General features: G+C 42.9%; 1 long non-coding RNA gene across 2 annotated transcripts in view; it reads right to left on the bottom strand.

The window, feature by feature from the left end:
• Window positions 1-22,986, bottom strand: part of LOC124079455 (uncharacterized) — an 89,777-nt gene that overhangs the window by 52,820 nt on the left and 13,971 nt on the right. The window lies entirely within an intron of this gene.

Raw genomic sequence — 22,986 nt, 5'->3', positions numbered from 1 at the left:
GATGTCAACATATCTTATATACAAACAGAGATATGAAAAAATGTGGGATATATGTGTATTAAGAATTGTAATGCAGGGCTGGGGTTGTGGCTCAGTGGTAGAGCACTTGCCGAGCATGTGTGAGGCACTGGGTTTGATCCTCATCATCACATATAAAAAATAAAGATCCATCAATAACAACAAAAAAATTTTTTAAATTGTAATGCAAACCAAATAAAGTACATGTATAATGACATAAAAAATTAAAAATAAAAAATAAAACCAAGAGAGTAAAATTGTAATAAATTCTGGCCTGGGGTAAAATCACTTACTGAAATAAGTGTAAAATCACTTATAAGTGTTGATACATCTACTTTTCTATTTCTCCAATATTTAAGTAAACCTTTTTAAAAAATATGCAAAAGCACACATATAAGGATGCACTTTTTCCCTTTGCTTCAGGATCCAAAATAGCTCAGCACAACAGTGTCAGAGCCTGTTTATGTGAAATTCTGATATATGTTTCATAATAAATTTTTAATTAATTTTGATTTTTTAAAATATTTATTTACCATATTACTGTCTTATTGAGATTTTTTTGGTAAGGTGAATTTTTTGCCTTACCCTGGTCCCAAGGCAAAGAGCTATGAGAGTCTGGTATAGCTAGAGTAAAGGTTGAATGTAGAAAATTCCAAAGAAAGGGCATTAGAAAGGCAATTTCAGGCCCATTTCTCCTGTGGGCAATGGGGAGCCACTGAAGTATTGTAGTGAATAAAATTAGAGTCAGACTTTAGAAAGATCACTCTGGCTATGGACTGTCCCGAAGGCTAATGCATTGCTAGGGCAAGAAGGGATAAGCTTGATCTAAGGCAGGGCTATTGGATGACTGCTGCGGCTCACAAGGTGAGTGGCATTTCTAGGACTCCCAGGACTGAGCAGCAGGGAGTTCATGATAACCCTACAAAATTCATAAAGATGCCAAAAACAACCTCTAAGGCAATCCACCCATTTTTTTCAACACATTTTTCAGCCTTTAGTGAATCCATTCCAAATGATTTTGTCTTCCTTTTGGTTAAATTTTATACTCCCCATGCCTCTCCTCTGCATCAGAAGACAGAAGCTAAAAATTGTCCTTCAAATTTTTACCAGGAACCCCCAGCCCAGGTGGGTCCTATAATCTGACAGTGTCCAAGCCAAGAAGTTCCTGAAGAGGGAGAGACCTGTCCCCAAAAAGACTTAAAAACAATGTCTATAGCATCTTTATGCATTACAAACAAAAACTGGAAACAACCCAAATGTTCTTCAATGGGTGAATGGATAAACAAATTTATGCAATGGAACACAGCCTGGCAATAAAATAGAACAAACACAACATGCACAAAAAAAAACACACAGCATAAAGGACTCTCAAAGGCATCTCACAGAAAGAATTGGATGCTAAAGATATACTATGTGATCCCATGTGTGAGTTCAAAAACAGGCAAAATCTACAGTGATAGATTTCAGAGCAGTAGTTACTTGGGAAAGAGGGAAGAGAGTGAGCAGAAATATTGGAGAAAGGGTACAAGGGAACTTTCTAGAGTGGTGGAAATATTCCATATATCGATTTGAGTGGTAGTCACACTGGCATACACAAGTTAAAAATTCATCAACCTGTACACTTAAGATTTGAGTATTTTGCTATATATAAATTATGCTTCAATTTAAAAATATATAAAAACAAATTAAATATTTTTTTAAAAAGGAAGTGATTGATGTATGTATGTGTTTTTATAAATCTCTGCAATGATGTTAAAATACAAGTTTGGACTGAAACCTATTGCTATAAATCAACACTGCCCAGCAGAATTTTCTTCAATGATATAAATGTTCTGCATCAGCTCCAGTCCAACATGATAACCACTAGCTACATGTGGCTACTAAAGACTTGAAATGTGGCTAGTGAGAATGAAGGATAGAATTTTTTATTTTGTTTCATTTTAATTAATTTAAAGTTAAATATAAATAGCTACATGTGGTTCATAGCTCCTGTTTTGATCATTACAACATGTAATCCAGAAGCCCAAGTTAAACAAATATGTGTAAATTTTCCACATTGACCCAAGAGTGAGACCCGTGGACAGCACATTCAGGGTGCTGCATACACCCAGGGTCAGCATGAATGCTTTGGAGAGAAGAGGCATTTTAGGAGTTCTCTTCAATTCCCCAATCATCTTGGTTTCCTCTGAAGTCAACTCTCCATTTACCTTTTTCTTTGTCTGTTGTTCAGATTCCCCTGAAATGTATGGGGATCCTTGGTCCTTCATTCATGTTTTTGAATGAAATAACAGATACTCTGACCAGGAGTTCTGTGTCCAAGGCTGGGGCTGGCTTCATGCCACAAGAAATACCAGAAAGTCACAATTACACCCAACCAACTCACACTTGCTGATCTGATTCTGCCCTGAAACTTCAGACAATTTCTTAAGAAATAATCATTCTCAGGACGGGATGTTTGCAGTCGCACATATCTGTAATCCCCAAAATTTAGGAGGCTGAGGCAAAAAAAAAAAAATTGTGAGTTTGAGGCCAGTCTGGGAAAATTCTGGAGACCTTGTCTCAAAACAATAATTTTTTTAAAGGGTTGGGGCTGTAGCTCAATGGAAGAGAACTTGCTTAGCATGTGTGAGACTCTGTGTTCAATCCCTAGTACCAAAAGAGAGAGAGTGAGAAGAAAGAAAGAGAAAAAGAAAGAGAGAGGGAGGGAAGGAGAGGAGGAGGGAAAGAAGGAGTCTCATTTATTCAAGGGATAAATTTGATACTATAATCTGGTCTCCAACTTGAAAAAGACAAGTTTGCAAGGGTTATCTGTTTTTTTCATATAACTTCAATTATTCCTCCTTGCTTTCTCATCTTAGGCCACCTGAATTATCTGTTATCTAAATCTGAGGCATCTCTAGCTCCACTAAGCATGTTCCCTTAGCATGTATTCTGAGCTAAGAGTTTGTCCACTCTGCCTCAACAGCCAGCATTTCTTTATGCATCTTCTGCCTGCCAGACTCATGTTAAAATCTCTCATCCACTGTCCCCACCCCCCATGGTCTTCCTTGCTAGAGGGTTATACTGGCTGTATTCCTTTACAGATAGCAAAAGGAAGAGAAATAACATGTGCTCAGTTCAGCCCATGGAACGGAATGACTTTACTAGGCTTCCAATCTTCACAACCTTTTGGAGAACATTCCTAAGATCTCATCATCATAAGATCTTACATTCATCCTCTAGACTAGGGGATGGGGCAGAAGGGAAAAGCAGCTTTAAAAGGACAGGAACTTCCACCCAAGATGAACTATAAAAGGACATTTAAGGATCCCCCAACTCAAAACCACTTCAGGACATAGGCAATCAAGAACCCTGAACTTACCCCTGGTTAGTCCTGAGTAACCTTCTCAAAAGGCTTGGGGAGAGTAGAATGCCCAGACCTCCCAGAAAGCCAGACATCATGACACTAGAATGAAGAACAGAACCACAAGTCCTAAGAGCCATGCTGTGCCTCCGGTGGGGCTGAATGTAGTCAGTTTGACAGCTTTGGTGGGGACCAGACTGGCGAAGGCCCAGGGGTTGGCACTCACACATGCTGAGTGGATGTGTATTTAGATGGCAGGACTGAAAGACTCAACCTATTGGGTGACTATGTTTGAAGGTCAAGAGCTTGTCATCTGGGGCACAGAGAAAAAAAGTGACGGCACAGGTGGGATATGATTAATCCCCAAAGTATATCTGTACTGATCATAAAAACAACCAAAAGAGTCTTGAGAAATATCCACTTGGTGGAAGGGTCTCTGTGGTTCCATTACACACATGCTCAGTCCATTGCCCTCCTTTTCAGCATTATAGAGAGCTCCATGTGTGTCAACTAAATCATTTATGTGAATATATAGTTTGAACTCTGGTGGACTCCAGGGTTCCAGATTAGAGCTGGGAATAAAGTGGTCTATCATCAAGAGAGGAAAGCAGTAAACTTAAAAGCCTTGTACTATGCAGAAGTGCTACTCAGAGGTGCTACTCTAACATGGCCTAGGCAACCACCAACCAGAACAAACATTGACCTTAATATCGCATCCAAGAGCTGGGTATGGAGGTGCACACCTGTGATCCCAGCAGCTCAGGAGGCTGAGGCAGGAGCATCCAGGGTTGAAAGCCAGCCTCAGCAACAGCAAGGTGCTAAGCAACTTGTTGAGACCCTGTCTCTAAATAAAATACAAAATAGAGCTGGGAATGTGGCTCAGTGGTTGAGTGCCCCCTGGTTCAATCCCCAGTACCTAATAATAATAATAATAATAATAATAATAATAATTCCAAACATGTGTAGTCAGTCAGCTGCACCTGTGTGCACACAGCCTCTGCAAAGTGGAATGGGCTCTGCTGGGCTGCACAGCCTGGTTACTTAGCCATGCTGGGCACATTTAACCTATGAACTATAAAAGGACATTTAAGGACCCCCAACCCAAAACCACTTCAGCAGATTTGAGGCAGGATGTATTGGATAAACATTGCACAAATTTGTTTATCCGTTCACCCATTGAAGAACATCATTGCAGAGATTTATAAAATATATACATATATCAATCACTTCCTTTTTAAAAAAATATTTTTATACATTTTTAAATTGAAGCATAATTTATATATAGCAAAATGCACCAATCTTAAGTGTACAGAATGTGACTTTCTGGTATTTCTTGTGGCGGGAAGCCTACCAGGTGGCCAACCCCAGCCTTGGACATGGAACTCCTGGTCAGAGTATCTGTCATTTCATTCAAAAACATGAATGAAGGATCAAGGATCCCCATACATTTCAGGAGAATCTGAACAACAGACAAAGAACTATAAAAAAGACATTTTAGGACCCCCCAACTCAAAACCACTTTGGCAGATTTGAGGCAGGATGTATTTGAGGCAGAGTATCCCGAGTAAATTGCTGCTTTACTCAGGATACCTGTATCGGAGGAATCTCTTGGAAAATCTCCTTTGGACTCTGAACTCCCCTTACATCTACCACTTTATAATAAGGTTTTCTCCCTTTGATCACCTGACCATCCCCAAATTATGGAGATACCTGTAAGCCTTCAATCAAAAGGAAGCGGGTGCCGCACTATTACAACGTGCCTGTGGAAAATGAGGCTCCAGTGTTCTGCTGGAAAGGAAAGAGCATGTTTAGGTTTCAGTGATAGAATTTTTAAAAGTCAGTAGATTACTTGAGCATGAACCATCAGACCCTGAACACCCAACTATTCTTGGTAAGAGCTATAACTGTATAGCCTCATATATCCAGAGTTGCAAAACTAGTAACAGAAAAATGGAAATCATTGATATCTCCCTCATATACAGAAGTACTGGGTTAAGGAGTAAAAAGTATACCCTAGTAAATGGGAATCAGGATCCTTAGTCTTTCTGCTCCATCATCTTTAGAACATGGAAGGTCACCTAATGGAAAGCTGAAATTCTCTTGGCCTGGATCTTCTCCTCTTTCTTCACTGGTGGCACTGAAACTTAGACACCTGATTTCTCCATGGAAGGTCTACCCCTACCAGGAAACTGCTGTTCTTAACACCATCTTGAGTAAAGAAAATTAGCTTTGATCCAGCCAAGATGTCCAAGTGGGGTACCTCAACATAGGGGTTAGGGTGGAGGAGAGAGAAGATGGTCAGGCCTCATTTGGGAGGGGCGGTTACCTTTTCCATTTTAGCTAATCTTTCTCAGGATTTTGTGAGCCCAGGGAATGAGGGTGATCCAAATGGACAAGTGATAGCATTAGAAACCCTTCTTAGGATGTGCAAGGGCATAGATTCAAACCCTAGGACAAAAAAAAAAAAAACTTCTTGGGGAAGCCAGCGACAGGGAGTCAGGGGTGACTTCTAACCTCAAAGAAATTACATCAGAAGAAATTTGCACTGAAGCCCAAGTCAGAAATTTGTACTGAAGCCTATGTGCTGAAAATGGTTCCGATCTTGACCTGGGAGGGAAGGGGCTGTGGGAGGGAGCATCCTCCCAGTTTGGGGGTTCAGAGAAACCTTCGCTGGTGGCACTGGTTTAAGTTAATTTTTAATTATGGGACAGATTAAATATGGGCAGCATCTTTTGAGATGTCACAGTGGCAGGAGCACAGTGAGGAGAAGGGACCTTGCTAGCCTGGGGTTTTGACACTTTGTCCCTCCCTCTCCCTCAGGCTTCTTCTCTCAGCCCTTGAATTTCTTCATGGCTTACTGAGAAGGATGGTGGGAGACTTTGTTGCAGTTCTAGAGTTGTCCAGTAAGCAAGGACCAGCTAGTGCCCCTCAACCACAGCTCTCACCCCCTGCCTGGATTTGGTCTGCACACCACTGGCTTTGATACACTCTTTTGGACAAATTAATGGGTGAGCAAATGAGCAATTAAAAGGGGACCACCAGAGCAGCTGAACTTGCCCATGGAGGGATGTTCTCCAAGCAGAGAACGCCAGTCTATAAAAGCGACTTTCTTGGGGTCCACTCAGGACTATGTCTCAAAGGGAAAAAGAAACCTGTAAAATATGTTTGTGGAGTAAAATGAATGATCCTGGTGTCAATTATTTAGAAACAAGCCTCTAACGTGAACAATCAGAAGTGAGGAAAAATCAATACATTTCTTCTCATTGTGTAGAAATGGGAAAAAAGGCTTCATTTTACTCCAGCCCCAGGGAGAAAAGAGCAAATTAATGGTGCCTGTCAAGGGCTTCTGTGCTACCTCTCAACCCGGGGTCTGGCTCAGGAAGGCACCAGCTCCCCAGGTTAGGAAGTGGCTGATTTCAGGCCTGAAATCTCCAAGTGAATTAAGGGTATACACACACATACGCACACACAACACACAGGAGCATACATGTGTGTTCTTGTGTACCTCATTTATGTACGCTCCTACCTGCAGAGATTCATACTTATCTGTAAATGCAAGCACAACAGTCTACACGCATGCATGAGCAAGGATGGCATGTGTCAGGCCAAACATATGCACACAAGCACCCAAACATGGATGCAAGCTCACATGGATACTTACCTGTAGATCCTCTGTCACATCACTCTTACTGAATTAACTCACAATGTTGTGTTGGGCTGTGGTCAACTAGTAAAGGAACAGGTGGAAAGTGGGCAGCCCTCCCAAGAATCTGCTAGCTTCCTAGCCCAAAGGGGCTTGCCTCCCTCAAGGACATTTAGACTTTGATGAAATATACACACTTAGAAAAGCACCAGTGGCTATACACAGAAAGCACACATTCAGGAATACTCATTGCATTGGTTTCCGATCACTGTTATAACAAATGACCACAAACCTCATGGCTTAAAACAACACATATTTATGTTACAGTTATGGAGATCATAACTCCAAATACTGAGCTAAAATCAAAGTATCAGCAAGACGATTCCTTCTGGAAGTTCCAGAGGAGAATCTGTTCCCTTGTCTTTTCCAGCTTCTAAAGGCTCCATTCAGTTCTTCAACTGTGGCCCCTTCCTCCACTTCCAAAGCCAGCAGCAGAGCAACTTAGACTATCATGCTCAGTACAATGAGCCAGTCCCCAAAAAACCAAATGCAGAATGTTCCCTCTGATATGTGGATGCTTTCTTCTCATTGTATAGAAATGGGAGAAAAAAAGCTTCATTTTACTCCAGCCCCAGGGAGTAAAAGAAGTAAAAGAAAGGAGGGGAAGAATAGAAGTTCATTGGATTAGACAAAAGGGAAGGGAGGGAGGATGGGAATAGGAAAGACAATAGGAAGAATCGGTCATAACTTTACTATCCTTATGTATGAATACACAATCAATGTAACTCCACATCCACGCACAACCACAATAATGGGATCCTAATTGGAACAAGTTATACTTATTCTGTGTGGGTAGAATATGTAAAAAATATATTCTACTATCATATATGTCTACAAAGGGCAAATAAAAAATAAAATAAAAGCATAACAATTTAAATGTCCCTCTGACTCAACTCTTCTTCTCCCTCTTCTATGTATAAGGACCTTGGGCCCACCCAGATAGCCCAGGAGAAACTCTGCACTCTCAGATCAGCTGACTAGCAAAGCTAATTCTATCTGCAACCTCAAGTTCCTCTTGCCATCTTCAGGGATTAGGATATGAATAGATTTGGGGTTCCATTATCCTGCCTACCAAATTCACACATAAAGAAGACAGAGACATTAAAAGGCAGAAAAGCATGCTGAATTAGAGAATAGGTTTTGGAGTCAGATCCACCATCGAGTTCCAACTCTGGATCTGCCTCATGATCTTAGGCATGTTTCAAATACCTCAGTTTTATGGTATCTGTGAAATGGAAATAATAGCATCTATATTCTGGGATTATTATAAGGAGTACATGAGCTCATGAATGCACAGCAACTGATAGAGTATCTCTTAGTCCACTATTACTGCAAAACAACCCACAAAACCTTAAATTTCATTCCCCAAACCTGTGTTGTTGAGGCCACACCTCCAGCTTGGTGGAAAATCATTTTGTTTTCCCAGGGCAATTTCTGTACTGTGTAGGTCCCTTGGAATTCTGCTTGCAAACTGGCCAATCCTTCTTAAATTTTTCACTTCCAAATGCAATTAGCAGCAGCCAGCTCATGCTTTCAACATCCTGCCTCAAAATGCCGTCATCCAACTTTACAAATGCCTCAGGCACATTTTCTATCTTCCAGCTTATTGCAAGTGACAGTCTTACCAAATGTTTTGCTATTACATAACACTAGTGAGTGCCATTTCACTAGCCTCCTAGGACACTTTCCTCACCACCTGTCACCCATTCCCAAAGCCAACGTCATGTATTTCAGGTTCTTGTTATGGGAACATTCCACTTCATACACCAGCTACTGTATCAGTTAGCTATTGCTGCATAACAACCACAGAAAAATCTCAGTATTATACAAGCATTTATTTCTCACCCATTTGCCCTGTGGGTGAGATCAGAAGGGAGGAATTAGTGATGAACAATGATTTAATTCTATCACACATTGTGAGGACATGGTGAGTTCTCAATAAATGTCAGTCACTATTAGCTATTGTGCCGGTTCTCATATTGTGACTTAAAATGGCAGGTATGTAGAAGAACCGACTTTCAATGCCAACTCCACCATTACCTCACTGTGAAGCTTTAGAGAAGTCACTAACCACTCTAGCTTCAATTTCTTCATCTAAAGAATGAGGTTTATGGGGGTTGGGGTTATGGCTCAGTGGTAGAGTGCTTGCCTCACATGTGTGAGGTACTGGGTTCGATCTTCAGCACCACATTAAAAAAAAATAAAGTTATTGTGTCTAATACTAAAAATATTTTTTAAAAAAAGAATGAGGTATACGGGAGTAAAATGTCACATAACTGATACAACTGTCACCACTTCCCTTCACAGTTCATGACAGACTCAGATGGTTCAAGGCATTCTTCCTCTGGCATGAATTTGAATGCAGAATTACTCTCCCAAATGTGCTTCATGTGACCACTATGACAATGATTGGAGACCAATTTTCCAAATGAATGATTTTTTCCCTCCTACACAAAAATTGCCCCCATTGGAGCAAGATGTGACATTGGTTATTGTCCAGGTTAACCTATCAATTTGAAGATAACAGAACTAAGGGCCAGAGAGGAGAAATACAAGACTTGAGGGCACATGGTCAATTAGTGGAGGGCCATGCTAGTGAACAGGTGTTCCTTTCACACCACATAGCCAGAAAGATGGCACCAGGTCTCAAACACAGGTCTTCCAACTCCCAGGATGCCCCCTTCACCAAGCTCCCTCATAGACCCAGAGCTGATGGAAGGGATTCCCCTGGGTGTGAGAGGTGGGGCTTTTTACCATTATATGGAAAGGTTAGAGAGCCCTAGAAACGTGGTGCCCTTTGACTGCCTTTTTCTACAAACTCATGGTCTTCATTCACCTTGGTTCATTCAACATCTCTTCTTTATAGTCTTCAGAGACATCAGAGTGGCATATTAAAGTAAAGAGGATGCACACTCCAAGAAGGCTGGAGAGGAGAGTGGATAACAGCTCAGACTTGAGCAACATCACCTGGATTTGAATACTAGTTCCAACACTTATCAGCTCTAGGATGTTGGACAAGTCGCTTAGTTCTCTGTACCTCAGTTTCCCCACATGTAAAGTGAGAATGCTAATGGTTATTATCTCAGAATAGTTATGAGAATGTTATGTATTCTATATTTTTTTTCATTTTTCACACTTTGTTTATTTCATTTTTTTTGCAAGTATCACATTTATTATTATTATTTTTTTATTGGGCTTAATTTATTTTGGGGTAGCCACAATTTATTTTTTATTTTTTATTTTTTTTTTAATTTTTTATTGTTGGTTGTTCAAAACATTACATAGTTCTTGATATTTCACACTTTGATTCAAGTGGGTTATGAACTCCCATTTTTACCCCATATACAGATTGCAGAATCACATCAGTTACACATCCATTGATTTACATATTGCCATACTAGTGTCTGTTGTATTCTGCTATGTATATATAAAAGACATATGTGGGGGCTGGGTTTGTGGCTCAGTGGTAGAGCGCTCGCCTAGCACGTCTGGTTCGATCCTCATAAAAATAAATAAATAAATGTATTGTGTCCAACTACAACTAAAAAATAAATATTTTTTTTAAAAAAGACACATGTGAAACTTAGTGCATGGCACTCATTAGAACTATTATAAACTTATGCTATTAACTTATTTTATTACCTTAAAGTTCTGGGAAATGCACTGATTTGAAAAGCCATGCTTAATACAGCTCTTCCCCAACATAGCCACATTGTGTCACCTCCCTAAAGAACATTAAGGTTCCTCAGTCACCTCCCTAATGAACATCAAGGTCCCTCAGTCACCTCCAGGATATCCCTGATTTCTTTTATATCCCATGGACATAAGTTAGGTATGAGTCGCTACTGAGGGGAATTTCTTCATCAATTGAATGAGAAATTGGGATGTGATTTGCAAAAAGAGCCAAGCTCTTTTTGACATTCTACTACCATAAACCTCATTCTTTTAAATATATATATATATATATATATATATATATATATATATATATATACATATATTTAGTATTAGATGGACACAATAACTTTATTTCAACTTTATTGTTGAAAAACCTATATGCAGTTGAGTACCTAAATTCTGGGTACAATGATGTACATTGCAGTATGGAAAATATAATCTTATTTTATGCTCAAAAAAAAATAGAAGCTACGTGTACAGCAGTAAGCAGCCACTGAGTCAGAAGTTTCAGAGGCCCTTCCTGTGGGTCTGTGTGACTCATTTAGAGCAATGGTGATAAATGAGGGAAAGTGGTAAAAGCCAAGAAAAAGGCAGAGTCTTGCTTCAGGTGACAAGAGGGAACAAAGCATCATTGTTTGCAAAGGATTGCTGGAGGAAATGCTTCTTGCTTGTGAGTTGTTTGCAATTAGCTCAACCTAGCATGAAAAATGTTGGGTGTATGAAAATGTTATACTACCTGTGTAATAATAAATCGTTAGCAGATGCTGCAGGGACGGAGATTGTTATTCATGACTTTGGGGAGAAAAAAAAAAAGGTTTGTGGGGAATGTTTGCTTCAGAGGGAGGATGCGCTTCTTGCTCAGCTCCTGTTTGGCTGGCACGGGCGCCGAGGGTTATAGCACAGTGTGAAAAGCATAAAATCGCTGTGTGCATATGATCCGATCGGTTCATCCAAACTGCTGGGAATTCTGCTCCCAGAATGGGAAGGTCTGGAGCTCACCCGTGCCCTCCCACAGAGAGCCTGAATCTGCTCTTCTTCTGCTGGAGGTAGACTCTGAGCTTTTGGAGATCTGGAACTCATTTCTCCTATGCATCCTTCAAGGGCATCTTGGTGGAATTGTCAGATTCCACGGGAGAACCCACAATTTGGTTCAGCACAACAATCATTTTGGCGGGGTATTCATTCTGTACCAAATTCTCAACTGTCACCAGAGTGTTGTTCCCAAAATTTCAACCCTGAGAAGAAGCAGATAAGCCTAACCCCTCTTCTCCCAGCAGTCTTTCAGGTAATTGAGACGGGTAGCACATTCCACAAACATCTGATTTTGCACAGAGCTGAGGGTTCCCACTCCTCCTGCACCTCACATGAGACCAGATGGAGCAGGGCTGGATATATTGATGCTGTATAGCTCAATGCTGGTTGACACTAGGCTGAAAAGCCCGGTCAAGGACAGCTCAAAGCTAGATAAAATGGGCTGGTTAGTGAAGTGCTAAGAGTGCTAAGTAGCTCAATGCTGGCTTAGTACAGTGCTGGTAGCTTAATACTGGTTAGCAGAATGGTTAAGTGTGGGCTTTGAGATCAGCCCTGATCAGGTGTGGTTGCAGCATTGCTACTTATTAGGGCCATGAGGGTTTGTTTTTGTTGTTGTTGTTGTTGTTGTTGTTGCTGTTTTGTTGTTTGTTTTTTATAAATGGGCTTACCTCCCTGATCCTCAGTTTCTTCATCTCTAAAACTAATAAATTAATAGTATCTATCCCCAAGCACTTTTGAGGATTCCTTAAAATATATGAAACATGCATCTGGCCATGATTGGGCTCTCCAGGTGAAGAAATAGGTGAAGAGAAGTTAAATGACTTCCCCAAGGTCACTCAGTGAGGACGTTGGGATTCAAGCTCAACTGTCTCCGGTTCTTATTATGAAGAATCCAGGATTTGGCTGAGACAAGATGACAACCAAGGAGGAGGAGGAGGAGAGGGGGAATGGAGGGCTAAAGCACAAAGATCTGCAGCACCCCCGTCACCTCAGTGTTGGGCAGAGGAGGTAGAATGGAGATGTCTCTTGCCAACACAATCCTGGACTGAGTTCTGGGGGCATGGAATAAATTTCTGCTCCAGCTCTTCTGCCCACAGGATCTGGCAAAGTGGGAATACCCGGCCCTGAGGAGGCATGTGCTGGGTGCTGTGCAGCCCTGATCTCTCATGTGTGCTGAAGGATGGTGGGAGGGGAGACGCTGTGATGAGGGCTTTGGAATGCTACCATCACAAACACATGAAGGCTGGCTGCGACTTGTCAAGGATTGCATACATGCTCTGCCAAGAATCTTGGAGCATGAACTTTGGGTTCCAAACCCTGCCTTCAAGCCCTGGCTCCTCCACTCACTCACTCTGTGAACTTGAACATGTGGCTTAGTTCCCTGGGCTGCAGTTGCCCCACTTGCAAAATAGGAATAGGAACAGCACCTAGCACATCAATGCTGTTGTGAGGACTGAGAGATCAGGGCTGCAGAGCACCCAGTACCTTCCTTTTTAAATCCAAGGAAACCATCCAGAGGTTTGCTGAAAGACTCTGAGAATAAAGCTTCCTTGTTGTTATGGGGGAAAAAAATCTTCTAAAAGATTTCTCTTCCTCTGGATTTGATATGTGAATGTAGAGCTGAAAAGTGCTACCTCTTTTTTGTCCCCATAAAGAAAGCAGCCTGAAGACAAAGACAAAGCAAGAAGAGGGAACTGCAGAAATATGGACACCGGAGCAGTTGGATTAAACTGATCCTTATACCATTTATAACCTGGCCTTCACAGTATGAGCCAATAAATTCCCTTATTGTTTAAGCCAGTATGAGTCAGGTTTCTTCTATTTGCAGCCAAAGTCATCCCAATTGCCATCTCTCTCTCATAAAATGAAGAATAAATTTCTCCTAAATGGCTATGCTTCTCCTCTCTGCAAGTACTTCTCTCACCCTATCTAATGGCCAGTACTAGTCATGGGGTGACACCTTTCTGCCTCTGAGCCAATGGGTCTCTTCCCTGGGAATTAAAAACTGGTGTCCTTGTATTAGTCAGTAATCCCTAGAGGAATAGAACCAACAGAATATAAATATATATGTGTTATATATGTGTGCATGTGTACACACACTTATACATATTTATTAGATTGGCTTACACATTCTGAAGCTGGATGGTCCCAAAATGCTATCTGCAGACTGCAGAGCTGGGAAATTAGTAGCTGCTCAGTCCAAGAATCTGGAAGCCTTAGAACAAGAGGGACCAATGATGCAGCCCCAACTGAAGACTGGGAGCTCCCTGGAGAGTCATTGATGTGAATCTGCATTCAAAGGCTGAAAAAGCTGAAGTCTGGTGTCCACAGGTGAGGACAGCAGCAAAAGAAAAAAAAAATTGTCCTCACTCAAGAAGAATCCAGCTTGCACACACTGGGAGACTTCCTGCTTCTACAGCTTTTGTTCCATCCAGACCCCCAGGTCACGGGATATGCTGCCCATATTCAGGATGGTTATTCCCCTCTCAGTGCACTGACTCACATGCCAATCATCTCTGGAAACAGACACACACACAGAAGTGTGTTTGGCTAATTTTCTAAGCATCTCTGGATCCAATCAAGCTGACAATCAAGATTTAACAATCACAGTCCTACAGAAGCATTCTCTTTGATGTTTAAAGCAATGAGAAATAAGATGCAGAACTGCCATGTGTCCTGCCACGTGAAGAAAGTCATTTATCACAGAGACGACGAATAGGCCCAATAGATAAGGTATGGAGAGAGAACGGGGGGGGGGGGGGGGGGGGCCGCCGGGGGGAGGTGCCTGTTGGCCCTGAAATTCCTGGTTCCGATTGTTCTCGAGACTCAACCACTTCCCTGCCTTCCCCACTGATGTTGACTGATGTGCACTTTCTGGGATACTGGAAGCCAATAAATTATCCTTTTTTGCTTAAGCTTCTTTGAAATTGGTTTCTATAATTTTCACTCTGAAGAAGTCTTTACAATGTACTCTGTACTCCATCCCTTGATATCATCCTTGATGAATTCAACATCCAAAATGATAACCTCTACTCTATTGTCTTACAGCTTCAGCCTCCTGAACGCCATTGACAGTCTCCTCTCTTCCACTGCCTCCCAAGCCTGGGGCCCTGTCATAACTCTGAATTCCACCTCCAACATTTTGGACACAGCTGTAATGCACACATAATGTACTAGATTCAGAGTCAGACAACCCGAGTTTATAAACAAGCTCCTGAAGGATGATTTGAGCTTACAAATCAAACCTACCTATTTTCACAGGCCAATATCTCAACTCCTGTTTCACTTATCCCCTTAACAAATTGTAAGCCCAGTTCTGCTCTTAGCAACAGGCTGGGATCCTTTGAACCCATGCCCTACAACCTTGCCCTCATGGTCAAGGACATTGCCCTTTGACCCATCTATAATTCTCTTACCTTTACTATAAACTAAATAAGCATCATGTGTCAGCACTTCTCAGTCATTCATTCCACAAACATATATTGAACACCAATGATATGGAATGCATTGTTCAACCAGAGATCAATCAAACCAGCCTCTGCTTCTGCCAACTCTCAGTATAATGAGAGATCCATACTAGGAACACAGGATAATAAGTCCTACATTTTAAAACAGAGTATTCTAACAGCCCAGTGGAGAAGTATGCACTTGGGAAAGTGCCCTAGAGCTGGGGAGCCCTGAATTTAGTTTTAAAAACTAATAAGAATTTGAAGGCAAAGGATATTCCAAGCGGAGGGTAAATGCAAAGTTGCTAGAGTGTTCATTCATAATTCAACAAATATTTATGGAGCACCTGCTAAGTAGCAGGCATCGTTACAACCGTAGAGGAGGCAGCGAACAAAACTCTGCCTATTCCTGTCTCTTTTCAGACAAGCTTCTCAGCTTCCCTTCAGCTGGGGGATGAAAAACCACGGCACATGCAGAGAACTATTTCACACCTCAGTCACCTGTGAATCTTCCTTCCCCCTCTCCCCAGCCACAAGAGCCATTGATTCTCACACCTTTATATGAGTAACACTTGCAATTTACCCATATTCAGTGGCTGCTTGTTAATTTCAGGCAATTCTGCCACCCTTTCAAAATCTTTTCAAATACTAAGTAATCATTCCATGCGCTCACTCTCACTTCCAGATTTGCATCACCCACAGTCAGTGAAGCATCTGCCCCTAGCATCTTCCTTCAAGCCACTCACAGAAGTATTTTTACACATTGTGCTAGAAATTGAATAAGTATCGTGTGCCAGACACCTTGTGCAGACCAAGCAGAGATGTCCCTCTACTGAGACCAAATCATTCCCTCACTCAACAACCCACACTCTATGTGCTTGACATTGCTCTACTGCTGGATAGACAGATCTCACTAACTCTGCCCTTGAAATGATCTGCATCTAGCCGCACTTACAAAGAAGGAAGCTACTGATCCTGACCAAGGGAAGGGGAACTTGATTCTAAAAGATGGGGACATGCGTGCTGGCTTTTGGCAGATGCATAAGAGTTTGCAGGATGGGGGCTGGGGCTGTAGCTCAGTGGTAGAGAGCTGGCCTAGCATGTGTGAGACACTGGATTCAATCCTTAGCACTACATGAAAATCAGTAAAATAAAGGCATTCTGTCCATCTACAATTCCAAAAAAATAATTAAAAAGAGTTTGAAGGATGGATAAGTGGAAAGGATTATCCAAGGGGAGGGAACACTACATGCGAACATCATCAGGAATCTCTGAGCATCTGGGAGTGGCTGCATCTTGGGACATCTGGAGACTGGAACAGTGGGGTCAGTTACCAAATGATGAAGGGTCCCCAGAGTAATTCTTTAAATTCATGTCATCCTCCCTCGTGGCCACAAAGACATCTTGAGAAGCCACCCAGTTTTGCTATGGGTCTGAAATGTGCATGACTTTCAAGAAGCATCTCTTCTTGATAAATAATTCAAAGCCCTGGATTCACGGATCCACATACATCTTCCCATTCAAGGAGCACTGATTTATGAACACTTAGCTTTTGAACACAAAAGACTCTGATTCTATTTTGTTAAAAAAAAAAAAAAGGAAATAAAGCAAGGCAGGCAGGCCCAGGATTTACTACTACACTGCTAGGCATGTACAGAAATGAGAGCAAGACGGAGATATAAATATACAGGGATGCTAATAGAGTCTCACTGGGGAGGAGCTGTCCTGCCACTTACCTCCCAGTCTCTTCATCCTGAGGAGTGAAGGGGATCCGGAATGCTTTCTGTCAACCCAGATTTTTCCCTATTACCGTGTGGCCCCTCTGTATCACAGGGAAATTGTCTGAAGTCACACAAGAAGCACGACAGAATCAAACCACTCAGAGCTCTGTGTCTCAGGCTACAGAAGGTTCCACTCTCTTGAGGCCTCAACAATTTCCAAAGTATGTGGCGACTTCTACACGGAGGGTGCACGTTTGAATAGAGCAGATCCTGATGTTAGGGAGGTATGGGTTCTACTCCTAAGCTGACATTCACCATCCACCTGGTCTTAGGCAAACTACTTTTTAATCTCTCTATTCCTCTGTTTTCTCATCTCTAAAATGAGGACGATAATGAATAGGCATCATAAGGATTTGAGCATGTCTGCATAGTGTTGCCTACACTCCTAACTTTTGTTCAAAGGTGTGCCATTGGAGTCTCATGACTTTTGCCATCTTTTTCTTGGGCTGTTGTCTCTTTTGTATTATGTGTGCCTATTTGTGGCATAAAGTAGATGACTAAGTTACTTTCATATGAACATCTTTTTCACAATCGACATACACATTTAGTTGGATATTTCTTTCATCAATCAGTTATAAAATGAGTTATAAATCTAGTATTGGTTAAGGATGAGGATATAGGCTCTCTTATTACATGATCAGTGAAAATATAATGGGCACTGAATTTTGGAAAAAACTCTGTAAATATATAATCATATTTAATGTGTATATACTAGAATCCTGTAATCCCACCCTAGAACTCTCTCTTGCTCATAAGGCCATGTAAAGCGCCCAAGGTCACATTACTTTTAATGGTTTTTAAAAAGTAGAAACAATATAAATACCCATAACTGGATGAATAAATTATAGTACATCCCTACAAATAAAATTCTACACAAGCATTAAAGAAGTACCATATGTACCAACTTGGAAAGAAATCTACAGCATATTGTAAAGTGAAAAAGGAGGCTGAGGCACAATATGTGTAGTGTTCATACTCATTTTGGATTTTAAACAACATATATAATAAAAATAGCTGATGATTTATCAAGTACTTCTTCTTTGCCAGACATTTATCTAAATATTTAATCCCTACAGCAGCCTCATGAGATAAGTACTCTTGTCCTGTTTTACAGATGAAGAAACTGAGGCACTGAGGAGGTTAAGTGGCATTTCAGAAGTTGTGGAGTTACCCAGGGGCGGAGCCAACCCAAGCTGGCTCCTGAGTTGGCCCCGCCCACCACACTCTGTCTGTTGGAGTGAAGGAGAAGATCTCTGGCCGGGAGAGGGAGGCAAGGCTTTTCTCCACCTACTTTATCTGCCTTGTGTTGTTTGGATTTGTTACAATGAGCATGTAATTGAAAACTGAAATTTTTATAAAAGCTCTCAACCATGTGGAATCCACTCCTGGGATGGGAGCCAAGAGGGGGTGGAAGGAGCCACAGACGCTCTTCTCAGCTGGGCTGAGCTCGAGTCTGACTTCACGTGGGTCCCCAACCTACATCTTCCTCATGGGCAAGGAGAGGTATGTGGGCAAAGGCATTGGTTTGGAAAGAACGTAATCAGAATTCCATCCCGTCTCCTTCACCTACCAGGGGAAAGGCCTTTAGCCAGCGTCTTCATCTCTCTGAGCCTCCAATTCACCCCTGTAAGGGACTAACACCGCCACCAAAGGCTTGCTGCCAGGCTTGCATCTCCAGCTGCGACAGATGATGACTGACACTTAAGAGTGTCAGGAAGAGGCCGTTCTGCAGCCACTGGGTCCCATTCTCTGCAACAGTGGCTCCTAGGACCTGACATCCCATGAACTAAGACAGAATCTCTTGGCTGACACCAATCAGAAAAGTTTTTATTGCCACAGGGTGTCCGGGTCCAATTTTCAGGTCCAGAGTCAATTTACAGACAGAGGGTTTCCACAATGATAGTATCAATTCAAAAGTCCAAAAATTCCTGTCCCCACCCCTAACTTCAAGCTTCCTCCCACTCCAATAACAAAATCAGAGTGCTGTTCTCACTCTACCCAATGATCTAATTCCAAAATGCGGGGTTCCAAATCTGATCCAGCGTTTGCAAGAAGTAATCGGCCTCAAGTTTCCTTGGGGGGGGGGGGGGCGGGTTTGAGAACCACCAAGACAAGTGGTGCAAAGCTGGGACATAGAACAAAGAATGACACTTGGATTCTGTCCTTGGAAACCCAGGCTTGGGCTAAGACTGTAGCTTAGTGGTAGAGTAGTTGCCCAACAGGTTTAATCCCTAGCACAGAAAGAAAGAGAGTGGTAGGAAAGGAGGGAGGGAGGGAGGAAGAAAAAGAAACTCAGATGTAAGGGTGCATCTGGGACAGAGAAGGTTGGGAGTTGTTCTGAGCCCCACCCCTTTTTGGTTTTCTTAGTAGTACCCATGGCCTCGTGCATGCTCAGTGCGTGTTCTACCACTGGGTACACGCCCAGCCCTTTTTATTTTCTGACAGGGTCTCACTAAGTTGCCCAGGCTGGCCTCAAACTTGTGATCTTCCTGCCTCAGCCTCCCAATCGCCAGGATGCACCAACACACCTGCATTTTGACCCCTTTGAAGTCTCTACTTCAATCTCAAAATGGCTCTAATATCAGTGCTCCCAGAATGCACCAACACACCTGCATTTTGACCCCTTTGAAGTCTCTACTTCAATCTCAAAATGGCTCTAATATCAGTGCTCCCAGAATCATCCACCATCACCTGCACAGATGGATTGTCCAGATAATTACTGGAGTCTGCACCACCTCTACCTGCAGCCCCTAACTGAGTATCAGCCTCAGAGACAGAGCCTTTTCCATCTGAAGGTCCTTGCGAAGTCTGCGTGAGGCTGTGCAAATCTCCCCCAGCAGCTTCGTTTATCGCTATTGTGCGTTCCTACAGATTCTTAGTTTAATGACACCCTTTCTGAAGCAGCAACGATGGTGCCAAATGGCACTTGTGTTTCCAGGAAAGCAGCCAAACTCATTAAGTTAATAAAGGAATTTAGCTGTATAGAGATGCCTCCTTCACATACATTCCCGAAAAACACCCTCACTCTCACAACTCATCAGCAGCCATTAAACCTCTGCCTCCACCTGCAAAGCTCCAGTCCCACTGATCACACATCGGCCTGCAGTGGCCTGCAGAGGACAGAGCACTCCACGTGCAAGCTCAGGATGCACATCTCAGAGCCTGGCAGGCTGATGCCTCTGCCCTTCTGTCCCGAAAGCTGCTCCCTGAGACCCCTCTCTCCATTCCAGAATGAGCCCCATGGATCCTGGTTGGGGACAGGACAATTCCTGTCTCTCCGCCTGGTTGTTTCAGCTGGACTGTTTGGGTCCACAGCATAGCCTGGGGTGGCAGGAGGCAGTTGGCAGACGAATCATAGCAGCCACCACCTGGGTTCATCTCCCTGTCTCACTCTTATTCCTCTTCACTCCTGCTTCCCTGTCGCAGCCAGGATGATCTTTCTAAAGCACAAATAGGATTGTGTCACCCCCTGCCATATTGCTTTATCAGTTTTCCACATCTCACAGGAGAACATTCCAGCCTCCCAGAATCAAATCAGGCACTTCTGAGGGCCCCTTCCTCTACCACTCAGCTCTCCAGCCTCTCCTAACATTGTCACCCACCTGCCTCCACAGCAGTGCCCAAAACGCATCCTGCTGTCCCTCGTGACAGGTCTTTGGATACCAGTCTCTAGATGCCTGCAGTACTTTCCCCCACTCCACTGCTTCCTCTCTTCCTGCATAACCACAGACCATGCTTCAGGATGCCCCACAGACATCCCTTCCACCAAACTTGCCCAACAGGTGCTCCTCCTCCAAGCTTCCACAGCAACGGGCACATACCAGCACACTTATCACACTGACCCATGGTCATCTGCTTTATGTTCAGTCTCCACAACCAGAGCATAAGTTCCCAAAGAGAACTGTGACTTCACCACCTCTGCATTGCCAGGCACCAGGCATGCAGAAGTGCTGATCCCTGGAGCCAAAAGATCCTGCTTGCAGAATGGGGATTGGGGTCCCTCAAGCTGGATTCCTATCTTTTCTGCCATCCTAGCTCCTCCATGACCTCTGTTGAAATGTCCTCCCTTTTTCTGGTCCCAGATCTCTTTCCCCCACTCTCTCTTAGCTCTTTCTTGCCTCCTCTCTCTTTGCTCAATGAGAGTCATATTTACTTGTCAAACTGAAGCTTTAAATATTTTCATTTCTCTGCTCCAGGGAAAGCTTGCACCTGGTCCCAGCCACTTCCTCAGAGTGGCGCATCCACCTCCTCTCCAGCCCTGCTCCCTGCATCCCAACCCCTCCACCAGAGGCTGTGGAGTCTCTTCGCCCTCCTGCATCCTGCAAAGGATCCTGGAAACCACCAGGTGATCAGCCTTGGTTCACCCAGCACAGGTCTGATTCCAGTTTCCCTAAAGTATTTTATCACTGCTCCATAGCAGTAATGACCACATGACAGGCTCTTTCACCTTAATAGTAGTATACAGATCAATTGTTGAGTTCAGCCAGGCCTCTCAGGAAGGGTTTTATGTTTCCTATTGGCACCGACTCTTGGCTTAATGAATTGTTGAAGGTTACCACTCTCTGAATGTGTTTCAAACATTTCTCTTCCAAGTGTCAGGGCACAAAACATCATTAGCATCCTGGAAGTAGGTTGTGCTCTTGCACCAAGCCTCCCAAATTGTTCTTCCAAGATTCAAGATCCTCCTTCATAAGAACCAAAGGGCATGGAAGGATTGGTTGAGCCAAGGAGCCAGACCACCAACATCACCCAGTGGGAAATGAAAGGCATCCAACAGTTAGAAACTACATTGGCTCTCATAAGGGCCACCAATGGCTGCCTTGCGGGGACACTATGATCAAAGCAAGGTACTCATGTGGGTGAAACCAAGGGCAGAGGTTAGTCCAGGAACCCAGGACTGAACCTTCAGCATATCTAAGCAAGAAGACTGTAATACCCCCCAAAATATGTAAAATGACTATGCATCAGTTTTAAATGAAAATAATTGGGTATGATGGCACACACCTGTAAACCCAGCTATTCAGGAGGCTGGGGCAAGAGAATCACAAATTTGAGGCCAGCCTGGGCAACTCATCAAGATCTTGTATCAAAATAAAATTCAAAAGGCTGGGGACACAGCTCAATATTAGAGTACTTGCCTAGCAGGCACAAGGCCCTCAGTTCAATCCCTAGCACCACAAATAATAATAATAATATTAAAGTATACTTTAAAAAATATTATAATGGTCAGGGTCCAGTTGGGAAAAACTGAAATCACTCCAGTATTTCAATCCCAGGGAATCAAATAGAGAAAATTGGCCACGCGAGGCTAGAAAGACTAAGACACCAAACCAGATATTGTGAAGCGATCAGAATTAAGAGCAGCAGGAAACCAGTGTCCCTTCTCTACTCCGGGACACAGGGGATGATGGAATTACCAAAACCCAAAAGGCAGGGCCATCCAGTCTGAGCTACAGCAAGAGATGAGACCATGGAAGGAGAAGATGTCCAAAGGGGACTTGGAACAGCTATGTAGATACAGCCAGACCAGAAAATGTTCTCCTTGCCCAAAGCAGAGAGAAGAGGGGACCTGTCCTGGCTTCTCTCTTCTTTCCACACGCTAATCTCCAGCCAAACCTAGACAGAAACCAGCAGCCAATGGCCTGAACACAGCTTTTAAGATAAAGACTAGGGGTTGTAGTTGTGGCTCAGGGATAGAGCACTTGCCTAGCATATGTGAGGCACTGGGTTCCACCCTCAGCACTATGTAAAACTGAATAAGTAAAATAAAGCTTTAAAAGAGTGGCAGGGAGAGAGGGGGTCAATAGATGGGTCTACCAGCAAGGGGAAATGACCAGCCCAAAGACCAGGAGACAGATGAGAGAAGTTCGTTCAGACCTCTGCTCACCTTGGTGTTTTAGAGCTTTTGGCTGTGTTCTGACTCACCTTCCACCCTTTTAGATTAAAAGGTCCGCCCCCATAGGGAAGCCCTCTGGGTCTGCCCAT

The sequence above is a fragment of the Marmota monax genome, unplaced genomic scaffold, assembly GCF_021218885.2.
Source record: "Marmota monax isolate L192 unplaced genomic scaffold, Marmota_monax_Labrador192_F-V1.1 WCK01_AAM20220418_F8-fsc00218, whole genome shotgun sequence".
NCBI lineage: Eukaryota > Metazoa > Chordata > Mammalia > Rodentia > Sciuridae > Marmota > Marmota monax.
Note: the sequence above shows the minus strand (reverse complement) of the source record. Positions and strands in the feature narration are given on the sequence as shown.